Source organism: Oreochromis aureus, linkage group 11 (assembly GCF_013358895.1).
Source record: "Oreochromis aureus strain Israel breed Guangdong linkage group 11, ZZ_aureus, whole genome shotgun sequence".
Classification (NCBI taxonomy): Eukaryota; Metazoa; Chordata; class Actinopteri; order Cichliformes; family Cichlidae; genus Oreochromis; species Oreochromis aureus.
Genome location: NC_052952.1, coordinates 9,190,885 through 9,208,857, shown reverse-complemented (window position 1 = coordinate 9,208,857; position 17,973 = coordinate 9,190,885).

Sequence of the window (17,973 nt, the reverse complement as noted above, 5' to 3'; positions counted from 1 at the left end):
ATCAAATTCTACATAATTTAACTGGAAAATCAACTTTGTTGAGTGTCCCTGGAAATCTGATGTGAAGCATGTTGGCCAGCCAATTTAAATTCAGCTTTTTTTCCCCCCTATTACATCTGTAAGATGCCAAGTGGACAAACGATGCTAAATAAATGAATGACAAATGGCCTGGATATACCGTGAAACATTTTTTTCTTACACAGGGATAAATGAGGAAACACTTAAAAGAACAACCATGTAGTCTTCTGTATCCAGTGCAGCGATGGGGTTACTCAGAGAGTGGGTGAAAGGGTTACAACATGGGATTTTACATCACGCCCATGCTGAAGCATCATTGATCCCAGCTGACAAAGAAACCAGTCTGGGCAATGAAGTTCAATAACAACTGACTCTCATCTCAAAAGGGGCCAGTTGATCTGGGCCCTTTTGAGTGTAATTCTTTAGCATTAGTGGCTCTCAGCTGTTTCTGCCAAACATTGGCCCACACCATGAAATCTCTTGTTAAGAAGAGAGAAATTGTGTTCGCCTCGTAATTGAAGTATTTTATACCCCCCCTCGCCATCACTCTTGTTAACCCCCTTTTTTCCACCGCTTTCCTCCAGTCTGTCCCATCTTGCTTGTCCCTATTTGTTTTCTGCTCACCCCCATCTTAATGTACACACAGAGACACACACACGCGTGCAACCCCCCACACCTTTTGTATGAGTAGCATCACCCATCAAAATCTGAATCGATCCCCTGGTGTCATTGTGTTAGGAGGTTATTTATGTGGGCATACAAGCCGCACCTGCCGCTGTGTTGGAGCAAGAGAGGAACACGGCCAGAGTCTGTTAATAGTGAAAAGGGAAACATCAAAGCCGAGAGAGAGGAAGAGAGAGAGCTAGAGAAGAGGGAAAGAGCAGACACCTCGGAGCCCCAAGAGTCCCTGCCAGCTCACTGCCTCGTCTCTCGTGAAATGAACACTTTCACAGTCAGTTACTCTTTAAGTAATAGATATATTGAGTTCATCCCTTGTAACGTTAGACAAATAATATATTATTATTTTTTCCTCCCCCCCTCCCCGCCCCTTGTTGCCCTCGCTTTCCCCTATTCCCCTTCCATCTCATCCCTTTTTAGCCCATGTGTCCCTTTTCCCTCCGTTCCCCATCAACATAGGATTATGAAGGTTAAATAAACTCTGTCAAAATGAATGAATATTGCCACAACCTCCTCCCCTCCTACTCCGACTGCAATCAAACCCACACCACCACCGCCACTCTCTTTCTCTTCTATCCTCCACCCTCACTGCAAAAAAAAAAAAAAAAAAAGCAAGAAGAACTACAGGCCCAGGCTTTCTGGCGGCAGAATGAATGATCCTATTTATGTTAATGCATACATGAACGTTACACAGGTTTTTCCCCTGATAAGGCGATAGGTTAATGAAATGCTCATTTCATTTTACCAGTTGTTTTCTCTGTGAAGTTCCGATAAGTAGCAAACCAATGAAGCTTGTAATTACAATCTTACAGAAACCCGGCCAATCTGTGTATAAATCTCACCATCCAATTACAAGATGTAATAATTTTGCAGTCAAGCTGGTAATGAGGTCTAATACTCATGCATGTGATAATCCCCCCTGGATGCTGACTCTATCAGATGTTAGCTTTGTAATTATATGAGCTTGAGAAAAAAAAAATCATTATTTCATGTTCAAGTAGAAAATGAGGTTGGTGGGAAGTTAATTTTCTCTATGCTCTGTGAAGCGTAGACACGAATTTAATGATTTAATTACAGTTGTTAGCCCTTTTTTGCGAGAGGCTTAAATTGAGCTAAGCATTTTTCATAGCCCCCGACATCAAGAGTTGGGGAACATCAAAGATTTTGACAGCATACAAAGTGATGAGCAGGCCCAGTGGCCTCCAGATTTTTTTTATTCTTCTACCCAGAAAACCCTTTCTCTTGCTTCTTCCTTTCCTTTCCTTTCCTTTCCTTTCCTTTCCTTTCCTTTCCTTTCCTTTCCTCATCAGGGTACCACATCCCAGGGACACCAGACTTCCTGGATAAAAGCAACATCAACAAATATTAACCGCTCTGGCTTTCACCACCGGCAGCTAATCCACTGTATGTGAATTTGTCATATCAGATTACTATGACAGTCATGGTGCAGTGCAGAATGGAAAGCATCCTCCTGCATCCTCAAAAGGACAATATAGTTTAACTCCCCACCTTTTTTGAATTTCAAAACAATCTATGAGCGCTGTCTGTAGTTCTCTGATTTCCATACAGCCTTTATAGGAGAGAAAGAAACTATAAATACACTCCTGAGAGTAATCCCTAGAAGAGGAATGGCTGCTTTTGGCATTTTAAAAAAGTGCTTTGAGCAATGTAATTCAACTTCATAGTAAGAGTAGCTACTTGGATATGCAGGATGGTATGGTGTGAGGGTGGGCAAACTGCTGTAATGCATTTCTATCACCGTTTTGGAGCCTGGGATCTGTTTTTTTTTTTTTTCAGATTTTAATAACCAATTTGAGGAATGAAAAGTTGAGATCACGAGTATGACAATTTATTAATATTTTTTATATTTTAATGTTTTAATAACTTTTAAAATCTATATATATTTTAAATATTTTTGTGATGATGATGATTATTATTATTAATGAATCATCAACCACTATCTGAGAAAATTCACTTATGGACTTTTATGAGTCAGTTTTAGCAAATGTATGCAAGATGTGCAGAAGAGCCAAACTCACGCTTTGCAGTTATAAATACTTAAAAAAAATACACTTCTGCCAGTGCTGATACAGAAATGTTTGTTGGTACAAATGTATGAAGGCTGCAGTGCATACATTTTACTAACTGCTGACAAAGGTTTAAGGACAAAGAAAGAAAGAAAAGGAAGAAAGCAAGTATCAGAGTAGCAGTAAACTAGAAATTAAAGAAAAAGGAACAAAAAAAACCTGTTGAATATGTTGAATATTTTCTGTCTTTTCCTTTTCTCTGTTTTCCTTTAAATGTTTGATTAAAAATACTTAAACAGCAACACGTCTATCAAAATTGCGTATAGACTAATCCACTAACTGGTTCTCTGTCAAGGTATAGCATGATAATGTGTATTAATTTAATATTAAATGTAGGACCTTATGTAAGATGTAATCCCAAGTATTGAGCCATACCAGATTATAACTCAAATTAAAAGTTAAAAATTTACTAGAAGAGTACACTTAGAATTATCTATTCTATTACGTCTAAATTACTTAATTAATGGTATATCTAAAAGAACCTATTTTTACAACGGCTGTTTTTAAAAAGAAAAAAAAATACTAATCAGAACGATTTTGCTTGCATATCTTTAATAATATTGAGGTAACTACATTTAAATAAATAAATAAATAAATAAAAGTCACATTACACTTGAAGAAGTCCTTTGTAATGATAATCCTGCCCTACCTATTCTCTCTACTCTCTTCCCCTCATCCAGTAGTCCCAACCTCTTCTGATGACCTTTTTAATCCCACCCACAGCTCTCTCAATTCTTTCTCTGTACTTGGCCACGTCCTGTTAAACAAGGAGCACATTGCAGTGTTGTGACCCACAATTGTGGACAGCTTCACGGCAGGTTTTGCAGGCCTTTTTTCCGCTCTGGTGTCCAGTCTGCCTCCATCTGCCACTGCCTCACCATAGTCCCAATGGGGGAGATGGGGCTAATTCTGCAGTCAATTAGCAGAAGGGCCGCTTTTGTTCTCTCATTGGCTCCCATGGGCCCTATCTGCTTCACTGCGCCCTCGCTCTCGCTCCATTTCGATGGTTCTCCCTTTCTGTCTCATTTATCTGTTCATGGTTCTCTAGCTCTTTTTGCTTGTATAATTTATTTTGTTTCATACTCATGGCTTCCTACTTCTTTCTGTCTTTTCCTTTTCTGTTTCCCCAACATGAAGTGTTTAAAGTATTAAGTGTCTGATTGCCATTTTTCCCTTCCACACTCACCCTTGCTCAGTGACCTTTGTGACATTTTTGACCAAACGGTGTCTCGGGCGATCATGAGCCATAAAACAAATGGAATTATAGGTGACTATTTACTGACTGATGTTGATACATTGTAGCAGCCATTAGTTGAAATAGCAAACATTAATCAGCAGGCAGGAAAGTTAAAAAGAAAAATGTCTTCCATTTTCTAATAACTATTACATTACACCGTTCATTAAAAGGAAAAAAAATCTAATTTAACCTACTTCTATGAAAAAAGGAAGGCATTACTGAAAATAATATCCACTGTAAAATATGGTAGAAACCAGCCTTTTCCCTTTGCCTTTTGATCAATGTGGCACCCTGTGGGTCTTACCCTGCTGTTGTCCCTGTGGCTCTACCTGGCCCTACTGAGCTGTACCTGTCTCAAGTTAATAAATCATTTTGGCATTATAAAATATTCAAAGGAGGAGGGGATCAGGAAAGGCCAGGTTAAAGAATTTCTTAAATTTTCATGGCATGACAGCCTGTTCCACATATGCCCCCCCACCCTCCAGCCTGGCCGCCTCAGCTGCTTTGTGTTCAGGGCTTTGGGTGTGTATGTGTGTGTGTGTGTGTGTTTCTATTGGTTGGGAGAATCTCTTGTGTCACTCTAATAGTCTAGAATTACACTTGTATCAGTGTCACTAGCATATTGGGTCTATGTATACCCTTAGGCCCATCACACTCCCTTCTACCTTCGACTGTCATGGCATTTAAAGTGATACCATTCGGGCAAAGCTAGTTTTGACAGAAAAAGTGAAAACCTGTGTGTTTTCCTTCTTGGCCCGACGACAGAGCTGCAGCCACCAGGGGCCCCTGCCACTGAGCAGCCAATCAAATGATATTTTACACGATAATGATGGAAAATCGGTTTGCCTCCTTAGTGAGTGCACCCCCACCACCCACCCACCCCCATTTCTCCTCTTTACGTTTTAACCCACCTTTTTTTCACTGCCCTTATCTTTCTCTTAGACCTCTTATTCTACCCTCCCTTTCCTGTTGCCTGTGCTCTGATTTTTTAATAAGAAATCAATTTGTTGTACACACACACACACACACACACACACATACATTCTATATATATATATATATACAATATATATATATATATATATACATATACATCCATCCATCCATCCATTCGCTTCGCTTATCCAAGGGTCGCGGGGGCGCTGGAGCCTATCCCAGCTGTCACAGAGGGCGAGGCAGGGGGTACACCCTGGACAGGCCGCCAGTCTGTCGCAGTGGGCCAACACACAGGGACAAACAACCATTCACTAGACCTCTTATTCACATTCACACCTAGTGGCAATTTGGATTTTAAGAAATCAATTAACCTACACACCCACAAGTTATATATATATATATATATATATATATATATATATATATATATATATACTGTATATGTAGGGGAAATATATATATATGTAAAACAAGTGCTCTTTGTGCTTCTTGAAGATCACTTGTCTCTTTATTTTGCAGTCTCTTCCTTTCTAGAGATAGTACACTGTAATGTAATTTCCGTATGTGGCTACAGTTACTTTATGACAGCGTTTTTTACAATACTAGCATGGTGAAAATAAACTGTGGGATGATTTAAATCATTAATCTAATCAATTCAACATTGCTAATCTGAATAGTTTGTACTTTCCAATAAAGCAATTCCAATAAAGCCATGCTTCCCCTGTTTGTTTAACCAAGATATCAATCAGTGCTCATGCTACCTTTTTTATGTAATGCTCTATCCCCTTTAGAATGATTATTTTCTGTGTCTCAGCTATAGTATAACATATAAGTTAATAGTTTAATGGTAGGATTTAAATATATGACTCTGTATTATTCATATGATATTTTTCTTTGTTAATATCTGCTAATGCAACTTTTGTTAAATATTTCATTTGTCCTCTTTAAATCTAACTTTCTGTTTGTGTTGTGAACACTGATGTCTGTAAGCAAAGAACAAGTCAGTAAAATTTGAATCCAGTGAAATTAGTCATCCTCTCCTTTGCTGTATCAAACAGCTGTAGAGGCCTCAGGTAAGTTATCCATGCAAAGGTTCCACAGCATATGAAATAATGATGAATCCATGGACAGAGGGACCAATTAAAGCTTCCTGCATGGCTTTCATATCACCTCCCCCACCCACACACACACACACACACACACACACACACACACACACACACACACACACACACACACACACACACACACACAGACCTCCATCACCACTAACCTCCCTCACCATCCTTCTCTTGTGTTCTTCCTCCTGCCATCCTCTTTTGTCATACCTTTCACCATCCTTTGATTTACTTCTCTACCCCCACTCATACCTTCTAATTCCACTTTTCCTCTTAACCTTATCCCACACATTTTTTCATTCATCCATCACTTCAGTTTCACATCCTTTCAAACACAGACAGTGCTTCGGCTTGTTGTGCCACAGTGTGACTGGCTTCTTTTGGATAAAGACATCACAGTCAATAGTGACGGAACAAGGGCAGGTGAACGATTTTGTTGTGCTACCCCGTAAAAGGCCTATCTAGTGACAGGGAGTGCAAATTAGGCTATAGATGCTGTTGTATGTAGTGCTGGATGCAATGTGAAGGAGGGGGTAATTGTTTAGGAGAAAAAGTTGTAAGGGTTTCTATCTAGGCCATGTAAAGCATTGGCAGGAATTTACAAATGGCCACTCATCTCACTATCAAATAAAGCGTGGTCAACTAATTTTAAACTATACTTTTCTGTCTGTAGTAAAACAAAGATATTTATCTGTGTTAAAAGCAACTATTACCTGGCAGTCTCTGGGGCAGATGGTAAGATGATGCTTGGAGCCACAGCTCAGGTTCATGGCATCACACTGATGCAGCTATCCATTCCCAGCAGCAAGGAAAACTTTTAAAAAGGCCTTTTAAGCAGTTCTGTACCTCTTTCCCTTGAATTGTGTCACATTTGTGTTGGATCTTAGCTGGCACAGTTTGCACACAGATTTAAAAACATTAAAGAAAAAGAAAAACTAAAAAAACTTGCACAAATTTTGTAAAACTGGGACAAGCCACAAAATACAAGCCAATTATATCTTTAGCTTACACTATAATCAGTAGGATTATTAGGATATGAAAAACAATAATAGAAAAAAAGAGTTTTTGTTGATCCCGATAACTCAGACTTAGTCAGGTCACACATACCCTGACTCTTACACAGAAGCGACTGACCTCTCAGGTATCATACCATGATACATTTATTCCTCTTTTTCTCTCCATGTCTTGTCACCCTGCCTGTCCTCTCTGAAATTACCAATATATGTCAGTAATTGCACATAAAACCTCAATGCATTATTTCAAAACTAAATCCTCCTATGCCAACACTCATACACACATAAACATTCACCCGCTGCATTCTCACATGCATATAAAAACCAGTAATAGCTTGTGCATATACAAATACACTTGCATATATTTTTGGGTGAGCTAGAGGGTCGCATTTTTATGTATACGTGCACAAACACACACAAACAGGGGCTCGCTGGCCTGCCGATGGTGTAGGACTCATGTATTTTGATGATATGAAAGTTGACCACATTTACATGCAAATCGAAGTTCTAGATTAATAGGGTCCACGTGTGAGGGCGAAGGAAGACTGCATGGTAATAAGCTATTATGGCTTTTAAATACATTTACTGATGTTTTGACACAAAATTAGTATGGTCCTAGCACAAGGAAATCATGTTGGCCTGATAGTAATTTGGTTTTCAATTGGGAATACAATTTCATCAGGTTCAACTGTCATTTCTAATAATGACTCAGGTTGTGCTCACCAAATTGAAGATTCCTTTTCCTCACTTTTTCGTTTACTACAAGCTTGCTGGATGAAAGCCCAAACACCATGTTAACAGAGGCTCTTGCAGCTCAGAAATAGAGTGGCTAATATATATGAGAATTTGCACGTCTATTAGTTTTATGTTTAGACAATTACTAAATTGCAAGTTATTTTTTTCAACTTAGGAGAGGATATCTACATTGTCATTGGACTTTAAAAGTAAAGGTGAAAATGACTCTGTAGCACCTGGGATTTTCCTTCGTGTTACTAGCGTTTAAAAAAGTACATTTTCATGGCTCACATGAAAGATCATCAAGTCCATGACTTGTCAAGTGATGAAGCAAATATGACTAGTCAAATGACAGCATGTCAGCCGGAGCAAATATATCAATCATCCTTCCCCCCAAAATGGTCTTGGCAGTTAAAAACAGCTCCTCGATTTTCCTGAAGAGAATTCATTATTGAAGAATAATAAATGACTGAATAGATTGTTTTCTTCCTACATATTTCATCTTCAGAATGATGAATTCCAATATGAGGACTGTTGACAAAACTAAGAGCTTCCTTTATCAACAAATACTTCTTCCGCAGACTGACCTAAAAGCATAAACCGAATGCTCTCTTCTTTCTTGTTTTTCAACACTGCTTTTAATTAATATATTCAACTGTACCATGGTTTTGATTTTCTTTGAGCACATGCAAACATAAGGAAATGGAAGCAAAGGAGGGAGAGGGAAGAGAAAAAAAACAGACAACATCCTTGGGTGTTAGACTTGTGATGTATTTCCTTTAAATTTACCCACTCAAGAAAAAATTAACAGGCCCATGGGACATAACACACAAATAGAATAATGTATTTGTGTCAGTCAAATGCCTTTCCATGGCTGAGCAAAGAAAACATAATAAATGGATATGAAATATGTAAACAGAGCCTGGGTACTATCCAATTAATAAAAACCATTTTTATCATGTCTTCTGGGGGATAAAATACTTTTCAAAAATCGCAGCGTGCCTTTTCAGCATCCTTGTCAATTTATGTAAACACCCTGCAACCATTCTAGAGGCGAGGGGCACAAGTAGATCATAGATTATTAATGGAAATGAAATAACAAAGAGTCTGTCAGTTGCATCCTGTGCCACCTTATCAATGACATTTGGTCACCGAATGACACCAAATGGTTTCTTGCTGTACATCAAAAGCTCAATATGATATACTCATTAGACTTAGTTTGGAAACTGGTAAATATGTAGTGTGGTTATAAAGTGCAAGAGTTAAAGCAGAGATGAAAGACTCAGAGACTAACCTTTATTTTATTAAGGCCCTGATGTGTTGAAGGTCTGCTAATTTGGCTCTGCTGGGAGCTTGGCTGGGGGATTCTGGGCTGAGTACTCCAGAAATTGTAGGCCTTTGACATCAAGGATCGATTCCACTTTGAGAGGGCTGAGTGAGAGAGAGAGAGTGAGAGGAAGGGGTTGGTAGAAATGTATGCCCCTTCTCATTAGCTGACCATGGGGGAGCAGAGGCGTTAACTGGGCTACTCCTTTGGGGCTCTAAATAGGTTTATGGCCACTACTGACAGAAGTGGGTGTTGGGCAGGGAAGGCAGGAAGGTTACAATCACAAAACTAAATTTGGTATTAAGTTAAACTTTGTGTTTTCTCAGCACTGAAAAAACTACTAAGTGGTTTATGTAAAATTACCTAAGAGACAAATGTGATGATAAGTAGTGATACATGAAATAAACACTTTCATTGTGAAAACTGACTTGTATGTGCAGGTGCAGATGGGTTGATGTATTCAAGGAAAACTCTGAACCTGTGAGTCTAATATACTCTCTCTGTCTCTGGCTGTGCATTTGCATTTTCTGCCATTGTTTAGATCCACTTGTCCTATTAGAGGGAAGGGTCGCTGGAAAGGTCACAGAAGTGCCTGCATTATCCTGTCCTCTGTGGATGCCATAATCTGTCTGTGTGTTTTATAGTCTCGAACAGTCTCATAGACTGTACATAAAAGATGGACAAAACCACCCACCACGCCATTGCCTACTGGTTTGTAGACTATTCTTCGAGTTCCTCGAATTTGGCCCATGTTTTCCAAAACCAGATGCACCAAGCAAAATTTGAATCTGAAAAAACACCAAAGGACAGAGTATACCCATACTATGGCAACTTGTCCATTAAAAGGTTGCACTGCCTTAAACCATACTTCTCTTTATAAGTTTTTCCCATGAAAAACAAAGAAAAAAACAAATAAAGAAAATGAAATGACCATAAAATAAAATGTCAGGATTCAAGAGAAAAACTAAGGTTGCCATAAGAAAACATCTCTCTAAAAAGAACATGGCAGCACAGCTTAAGTCTATAAAGTTCTAGAGTTCTAGACTTTTCTACAGTCAAATGTGAGGCCATCTGCCTGACAGCTAAAACTAGGCCAAAATGGGGTCATGCAACAGAAAAATGATCCCAGACACAGCAGCAAATCTACCACAGAATGGTTGTAAAAGAAAAGAATCATGATGTTAAATGGACCAGTCAAAGTCCGAATCTCAGCCAGACAAAAATGCTACAGTGTGAACCTTATGGAGCTGTGCTACAAACCTCAATGAACTGAAGCAACTTGTAAAAAGAGTCAACATCAGCACGAGAGACTGACAATGTCATGCAGAGAATTATCACTTCAAGATTTTGCTGTTAAAGGTGATTCTACAGATATCAAAGTCTAACATGTAAAGTCCTAAATATATAAAAATGAATAAATAAAATAAAAATGGATCAGTTCTCTAATTTTTATGGTAGTTTCATTTTATTCTATAGAATATCTACCATTGACTGGCTCGGCCACTCCATGGTCTTAATGAACTTCTTATTTTGCCTTCGTCTTATCACGCACTTCGTTGCTTGGCAGTATGTCATTAGCTGTGTCCCAAAATAAACTTTTAACATATTTTCAGGCGAGAATGTAGCTGTGTAAACTTCAAATATCTGCTTGGTTTATCAAGACATTGCATATTTGCAAAAGTGCTCCGACGTTTTCGGAGACGTCTGTTACCCACCCGCTCAATAGCAAGCCGGGGGGTTCAATGGTCACTCGAGCCGGCGAGAGCAGCGGACTCTCGGCTTCATTGTTTTCAGACCCCCGCTGTCCTTCGCTACTCAGGTTAAACATGATATATAAGTCACTCGGATACCTTAAAAATTTAATTGTTTGGCTTTTTTCGGTGTTTTATTTGTTCCGGAGTAAATCAGTTTGGCTGGGATCAAAATTATTAGATTAGCTTAGATTAAATAAAACTTTATTAATCCATCGGGTGGGTTCCTCTGGGATTTTCACACAGCTGAATAAACGTCAAACAGAAAACTGATTAAACAGAAGTGCGAGACGGTCGAGAATTCACGCCAGTGTCCTGTTATATTTTAGATAGCAAGGAGCAGACGGCTGAGTTTATTAAACTCCACCGAGACAGTGGTGACGCAAATCTGAAGGCTAGACCGTCCCATTTCACAGCCTCGCACTTCCGGCCTTCTCGGTCTTCAAATGACCCGGCCCACGTAGACCGCGAAGGCCGGGTCCTCCAAAGGATGCGGCCTATGTTTTGGGACACAGCTATTGTAATAATGGAAGACGTGTTCTGGCTGAGGGAAGGAGGTTCTCATCCAAGGGCATTGTAAATGGTAAATGGAGTGACTCTCATATAGTACCTTTCTACTCTCCTGGACCACTCAAAGCACACCCATTCACACCTATTCATACAAGCACTTTTTCTATGCAGAAGTACTTTTTATCTAACATTCACACATTCATACTCATCGGAGAGCAACTTGGAGTTAGTATCTTGCCTAAGAATGTTTGGCTTGCAGACTGGAGAAACCAGGAATCAATACGCCAAGCTTCAAATTAGTAGATGACCTGCTCTACCTCCTGAGCTACAGCCAGTGGCTCAACGCCGTGAAGCAATCATATACCCTTTGTACAGCCTAAAAGGTATAGTCCTAAAGCACATGCTTCCACTTCTGTGCTCAACTGTGAGTATGGTGTTCTTTTGGTCATATTCAGCATTTCTCTTCCTCCAAACATGGTGGGTCGAGTTAATGCCAAAGAGCTTGATTTGGTTTTGTTTCACCATAGCGCTTTCTCCCAAACCTTCAATGAATCATTTTCATGTTCACTGGCCTCTACATGAGTGAGTGAGCAAGATTACAAATTCATCATGGGCTCAAATACTTATTTTCCCCAACATATGTCACCACCATCACCATCAACAACACAGCAACCACACCTCTTTCGGAAGGAGACATCACAGGACTTCAACAAAAAAGTTCACACAATTAATCTCATGCATCCAGTAATTCAGCTAGCACGTAGCTAAAGAAGACAAATAGCGGCTTTGACTAGCAATTTTGAGATAAAGATCTTAGGTAATGACGGATTAGTCATTTGCATCTGTTAAGTCCAACAGGCCTAAACAAAATGGTGTACACACAAAGCAAATCTCTACCTATTATTATTTTTAAAATTTCCCGTTCAGAGTTTCTGCACAACAATAATAAGCCATATGCACACAGTCATGCAAGCATGTAGTCTAGACTGCTCCTTTCACACACACACACACGCCATAGCTCAACACCTTTAATCTGCGTGTGTGTGGAACAAAGAGTAAAAGATTCTAAGTAGTAGAGTATACTTGGAAGACAATGGAGCTTTTAGAACAATGATGCATTTGAGACAAATGAGCTTCTCCTTAAACCGCACATCTTTCTAATTCTTTGTCCCTACACCATGTCCCCCAATCCACCACCCAGTATTTGACTTTTTTTCCCATGCAGTTATAGTGGGTGATAGCTATGGGGCACAGCTCCATAGCTATCACATATCAGTTTTACAAGTAACTGCATTTTAACTACTGTTTGTTAAATAGGCGAACTTGATTGACACCTAAAGGCCTCTTCTGTAGAGTATAATGCTTAGTATAAAATGTTATACATGCTTAAATAATTCATGTACTATATAGCATTTGCATTATACCTGTTTTTGGTAGCTGCCCACTGTACCAATAACCACTCGCTCTCACCAGTTGGAGCATAACTTTAAACCCAACTAACAGAGGAAAGAGACATTTACCTGTCTCTAGTGTTGTAACTGGCAAAGCTTATTGTTCACAGATGAGTCTGCTTTGTCATTGTTAAGCTCACTGACTTAAAGAGAGCAAGGTAGAAGACAGAGACAAAGTAACAGTCCTGCAGTGCAAGAAGATGTTTAAACACCTTTTTTTTAAAACTTTCATGGCCTGCTGTTTGGCCTTTTTGCCAGCTATGTCTCACAACTCTCTACTCATGATGTAACACAAAACTTAAGATGGTGTTGATCTTGAATTAATGATAAGGCATCAATTAGTTAAGACTCAACAGTCCCTAAACATAATTTACATCTCAGAAGAATAGCAGGATTGAATGAACAAAGAGTTGTCTCATTTTTAGCAAGTGGCATCAGATTTGTTATGTTTCTTTTTGTTCTTTTTCTTTTTTGCAAAATGCACTTGCAGTGTATCTCACCTCATACATCAAATGTCTTCCAATCTCTTATTTGAAAGTATGCATGGTGCAGCTTAGTCCTCAAAAGATGATAGGAGTTTTCTCTAACTTGAAGCAGATGTTAAGCATTACACTAGATCAGTCCTGGTCTTTTTTTTTTTTTTTTAAAGGGAAAGTGGGATATTTAACACTCAGTTTTCATGATCCAGTAGTACTGTGTAATGCAAGAGAATATTCCACAACAGGAAAGCAGGGGAAGGAGAAAATAGGAAAGGAGAACCAGCTGCATGGGCCACCGAAGGCCCAGAGAGCACAGCTAATATGACACCCCAAGGCCTAATCTTCTTAGTGGGGTGGGATAAAATGAGTATCCATTACGGAATCAACCTTTATCCCAACCCTCTCTCCCCAATATTACCAACACTACTACTCCATCCCTCCATCCTCTACTCAATCCAACTACCCCCACCCTCCCTCTAGAGCCAGTGGTGGTATTGATAGCCAGCATTGAGACAATTGGCTGACTCTGGGCCCTAATCAGGTATTAGCCACTAAAGCTGTAAGGGAAGGCTGCTAATCTCCATACTCACTTCATCTGTAGAGGCAAGGCCCCAGCAGTTTGCTTTACTCTTGCCCAGGCCTAGATCAAAGATGTCTACTAGAAATCAGATTAGAGTAAAGAAGAGAGCAGAGGGTTACAGGGAGCAGGGTGTGAAGGCCACAGATCTTTCAAACCTCTCTCCACTTTACCTCTTTAAAAGCTTTTTGCATAATCAGGCAGGAGAGTAGGTGACAGGAGAGTAGTCCCCCCAAAAGGCCTTTTAGCAACAAATGAAACAAAACCATTAAAAGGGTTGAAAGACAGGTAAAGGAAAAAGGAAAACATCTACTATAGCGGTCAGCTGTGGAATAATATCAATTTCATTCACAAGTGTTACAACATACAGAAGCAAAAGGGTAGTCTCACTTTATCAGAAAGAATTGTGTGATAAAAGAAAAAGTTAGGAGAATAAAACCATATGTTGTTCAGTTTTGTAGTTTCATTGTGGTAACAATTAAACCCAGAATTGAAATCTGGCAGTCTGTATACAAAAGCCTCCGGACTTCAGCTCAATGAAAAAAGACACAAAAGGGAAAGCGCGCTGAGGTGAAAAGGAACAGTTTGTCCCGGACTTCAGCTACAATGAAAAAGACACAAAGCTGAAGCTCTAATGGTATTTATGAGATAAACTGGCTTATTGTCAGTTTGAGTCAATAGCATAGGAAGTTATACTAACCTTTGGGTATCTTTCATCAGTTTTCATTCAACCCATTATAATTTCCAAACACTTCCTGAAACGAGTTAAAAATACAAATACATCTCTTAATTGAACTGCGTGAGTCCTGTTAGAAACAAATGCAACTCAAATATCTCTCTTTGACAATTACCAAGCTAACCAGCTTGGTAAACCACTGGCACACTGCTATTATGGTTTTAGCTTCAGCAGTTCACCGACCTTTGGAGTGCACCACCTTTTACAAAGATGTAAAACCCAATTGTGTCACTTTTAAATGTAGCCAAATCACTACAGGGAAAATAGCGACGCTCTCATAAAGTGTGTGGCTATCCTTTTGACTGGAGTGCAGTGGGTTCACATATTTCCATGATGGATTTCGAGGCGGAAGTGGTGCACATTAAACAAATATTCAAAAACAGAAACACGTATATACTACAATAGTTTATGTTTGGGGATGCAAAAAAAAGTCATGTATAGTGTATGAATGCTAATTGCAGAGCACAAAATGCTGCTGCATGACCCTTAATTACACATGGAAAATGCACACATTTTCTGCATTCTCCATGGGGGACAGCCTGTGGAGCAGAAGGTGTGTCAGGATTTCTGCTGTGTTGCTCCTCTTGGGGAAGCAGACAAATGTTAATTCCTTTTCATTTCTTTGTGAGCATAAACCTTCTGGTCATGACCTCATATTGGATCAGACAAATATGAAAGTGAACAGTAAGTATAAGAAATGAAAAGCACAGCATCTACACCAATTCGCACGTTACATACCATACATATGCCTTTGAAGGAACACACACATTAAACAAATACACACAGTCAATAGTTTATGTTTGGGGATGCAAAAAAAAAAGTCATGTATAGTCAGAAGGCAGAGCACAAAAGAGCAGAAAATGACACCAGCCTGTAGCGAAGCCTGTTTTCCTTCAGTGAGCACAGGGACCCCATCTTTTTCTCCTTCATTACCACACACAGCTGTGAATAAGAGACCAGCCTGTTCCCTGTGTGTGTGTGTGTGTGTGTGTGTGTGTGTGTGTGTGTGTGTGTGTGTGTGTGTGTGTGTTTGTGTGCCCATTCCCTCAGTCTCTGAAATAGCTAAGTGCTGTTAGTGCAGTTTTTATCAGCGAAGCCACTGGCGAGACTCAGGGGAACGGACCAGGGCTATCTCTCTCTGTCGGCCCTGAAAATTGATATTGAACATGGAGGAGGAGTAGGGCCGAAATCTCACATGCTGGTAGCAATTAGCTAAAAAGGGATTTGCAACTCTGTGATTCATCACACCAGAGATCGAAGTCATTTAAAGAGAGCATTTTTTCCCCTTTCCTCACTACTTGCTCACCTCTTTTAAGGCTGTGCCTTCTTGAGCCCGCTTACAAGACAGTGTGAGATTTCCTATTTAAGGTTTATTTATCCCCACTGAAAACCTGCCCTGTGCTGAAGCACAACAAGGTCTTTGATTTGACTCGCTGTGTGTACACACCTAACACCAGGGTGCTAAACCAATGCAAGGCCACTGTTCGTTTGCTTTGAAAGCTGGCAATGCAGCATGGCACACTGTCAACAGCATGGATAGGGAAACACACTACTCCTGGAGGGAGGGGAAATGGTACAGGTTAAACAAACTTTCTACTACAGACTTCAGAGTTCTTATTTATGGCATTTGCAGCCTTTTAAGCTTTGTTTACACCCTGTGCTTCACAAATACTTTGACTGAACCACCAGCTTCAGGATATGAGGTTGAAGTAGTAAAACACACTCTGCCACTATGCTATGGAAATTCACATTACATTGAAAAAGAAGAGATACATTCACCCCATTTTGCTATCCTAACAGCCTGATGTTTTGAGTGATGGGGAAACACTTTTTCTGCCTTTTTTAAACAAGAACTTAATGAAACTCACACAATCTCAATGGAGAGAATGTGGGTAATGCGGACTCATTTGGACTCTGTTTACGCAAGTGGTGAGGATGAAGTCTAAAAATATGCCTCAGAGAAAGGGCAAAAGCTCACTGGACAACAGGTTTGTTTTTCTGGTGAGAAGAAAAATAAATTAAAATTTCAGAGATAACAGCAGCAACAAAAAGGACATAAAAATCATCAAGTAAGCTAAAAGGCTTTGTTTTTGTTGGGTTTTTTTTAAACAACAATATTTGAAAGTATATTTTACTATACTGATGAGCAATTCGGTGATATGTTAAAACAAACAAAGCGGCTTTTCAAAAAATTGAATTGAACTGAAAAGAACTCACAAACATAAGCAAAACCTTCATAAAAAGAGGCGAAAGCCAAAGCAGTCATGGGCCCATTCACAACCTTATACCAGGAACAATGCCTTTGGTGCCAAATTAAACAGCTGGATCAGATGTTGTCAAGAACTTTCAAGTACAACTGTTGATTCTCCAGGTACAACACCTGTTGGGTTTTTTAGATGCATTTTTCATCTAGCTGCTGTGTGTTTGAAGACTCTCGATTTTCACTTCAGATTGAAAACTCTATGACCTATGATTGAACTCTCAAACCCTAATATTTTAAATCATGACAGTTAAGTTGAAAAGGGCAAAATGCTTCTTGTCTTTCTTTCTTTGTTTTTTTGAGAAGGACGTGTTTTACAAGGCAAAAAAGGGTCTAAAGATTTACAGTGGGCCTAAGCAAACACCAGTCTCACTTAGCCACTTCCCCACAGACAAACCCATCCAGTACACAAAATGACACATTCCTCATAAAGCATACACATGCACCAGGGGAGCCTTGCCCCAGCAAGTAAACCTCTACAGTTTAAAACCTGAGCAGCAGCCATTAATGGAGCCAGAGATGACGGATGGGTTCATATGCCATGCAAGCAGCCCTAGACAATGGCTTTAGCCTGATGACAGATTGCCTGACCGTAACCCAGTTTATGTTAAACTCATTCTTGCTGTTCAATTTCACAAGTGTAATTTTGTTGGGCTGTGCTGCATTGTCCTCGAATGTGGGTGAGGTGCTGGGGTGTGCTCTCGAGCTCGCAATCCCTACCTCCGGTAATGATTCCCCTGCTCTATTCTATTGTATTGTTTTCTGCATAATCAGGTTGGTAGTCAAGGGTTTGGGTGACACAGCCATCTGTCAAGTTCATTTGCTCTGCGAAATGCAAAGGAATAATGGCTGATCCTACGGGAGCCTATCTGTTATCAAATAGGAGAGGTGCCCCCTGTTTATGGCCCTGCTGCACTGTACAGCAGAATGGGATTTTTTTTTTAGTACACACACACAAATGCAAGTACATACTGATGTATGGACAGTTATATTTCCTTTTTCTACACAATCCTGTGGAGGCACACGGGGTGCATGCAGTACTGTATATATTTACTCATAG